The 1,929-nt window shown below is 49.7% G+C and overlaps 1 long non-coding RNA gene across 1 annotated transcript; it reads right to left on the reverse strand.

The window, feature by feature from the left end:
- Nucleotides 1-1,363: 1,363 nt before the first annotated feature.
- Nucleotides 1,364-1,695, reverse strand: LOC139225531 (uncharacterized). The gene is made up of 3 exons (XR_011587141.1): nt 1,660-1,695; nt 1,508-1,543; nt 1,364-1,395 (listed from the first exon to the last, which is right to left on the reverse strand). It is a non-coding gene; the product is annotated as an uncharacterized lncRNA (long non-coding RNA).
- Between the last annotated feature and the right edge of the window lie 234 nt (nt 1,696-1,929).

Below are 1,929 nucleotides of genomic sequence, written 5' to 3' on the forward strand. Positions count from 1 at the left end.
CATCCTCCCCCTCGTCCTCCCCCCTCACAGGCGGCCCATCACGCTAACAGGACCTCTCCTCCCTGTCGCTAATGAAGTGCTTCAGAGTTTGGACTTCTTTGAGGTAAACTTTTCCATTCAGAGACCACGAGGAGGAATTAGTGCTCAGACACGCTCCCACAGCTCCGAGTGGATCGGCTTAATTGCTGCCAAATCCAGTCCGTTCCCCCCTGAGGCCCCCCCCACACACACACACACAGAGCCCCCCCCCCCCCCGCCTCAGACGAACCCACCCTTCAGATTTCCCCTCTGAGTGGCTTTAAATGTAAATGAACAGTATTGGCTCCGTGGGGCCTTTTCATGCATATGTAGTAGTTGTGTGGTGTCGCAGCTCTCTGGTGAACCTGAGCCTCCTCTGGATTACTGGGCTCCCAAACATCCCAGATTATTCAGATTATTCAGGTTTCTAAGTTTCCAAACACACCCCGGGATAAGACGTGGGGTTTAGTAACGGAGTTAAGTTTAAGAAATAGTTTTTAATGAATACGTTTTAACACTGTTTCCTGAAGGCAGGATCGTCATAATCCTGGACTGTGATTGGCCGGTGGCTCCTCTGATTCAGACCAGGTAAACTTCTGAGGAGGAGGATCCGGAAAACAGACTGACTCCTGTCTGGTCTTTGGTGGCTTCACACCGTTGGATCATCAGGAGGTTAAAACATTGTTAGTTAGTTAGATCTAGTGATCTACTGATCTACTGTGGTTTCTCTGACTGGGGGAGGAAATTGCCAATAACCTGATTAGAGAGGAGGGAGCAGCTTCAGAGATGTTCACAATAAAAGTCAATATTTTCATCTCTCCTGGTCTGGGGGGTGGAGGGTGGAGGGTGGAGGGTGGAGGGTGGAGGGGGTCTGGAAACCCCCCAGCAGTACACCCTGCTGCTGCCCGTCTCACTGAAGATCCTCTGTTCTCTGCTGCAGAGCGCCGACGTGAAAACTAGATATCACAACTCAGGTGTGAAAAGAAAGGAGGCCAGAGCCTCCACCACCTCCACCACCTCCATCACCTCCACCACCTCCACCACCTCCATCACCTCCATCACCTCCATCACCTCCACCACCTCCATCACCTCCACCACCACCTCCATCACCTCCATCACCTCCACCACCTCCATCACCTCCATCACCTCCACCACCTGTCTCTCTCTCTACCTGTCTCTCTCTCTCTGCCTGTCTGTGTGTCTCTCTCTCCTCACAGATCTTGGGCTCATAGATCTGCTGTGCTTCCATTCTATGTAAATGAAGTTATTGTTGCAGGAGGATCCAGCTTTTGTCTGTTGGTGAACGGAGCTGCAGGGACGTCGATTTGTCATCCAATGAGCCACTACACACTGACTAACACACACTATAGACCTCCACTACACACTGACACACTGACTAACTAGCACACACACACTATAGACCTCCACTACACACTGACACACTGACTAACTAGCACACACACACTATAGACCTCCACTACACACTGACACACTGACTAACTAACACACACACTATAGACCTCCACTACACACTGACACACTGACTAACTAACACACACACACTATAGACCTCCACTACACACTGACACACTGACTAACTAGCACACACACACTATAGACCTCCACTACACACTGACACACTGACTAACTAACACACACACACACTATAGACCTCCACTACACACTGACACACTGACTAACTAACACACACACTATAGACCTCCACTACACACTAACACACTGACTAACTAGCACACACACACACTATAGACCTCCACTACACACTGACACACTGACTAACTAACACACACACACACTATAGACCTTCACTACACACTGACACACTGACTAACTAGCACACACACACACTATAGACCTCCACTACACACTGACACACTGACTAACTAGCAC

Source organism: Pempheris klunzingeri, unplaced genomic scaffold (assembly GCF_042242105.1).
Source record: "Pempheris klunzingeri isolate RE-2024b unplaced genomic scaffold, fPemKlu1.hap1 Scaffold_350, whole genome shotgun sequence".
In the NCBI taxonomy this organism is placed as follows: Eukaryota; Metazoa; Chordata; class Actinopteri; order Acropomatiformes; family Pempheridae; genus Pempheris; species Pempheris klunzingeri.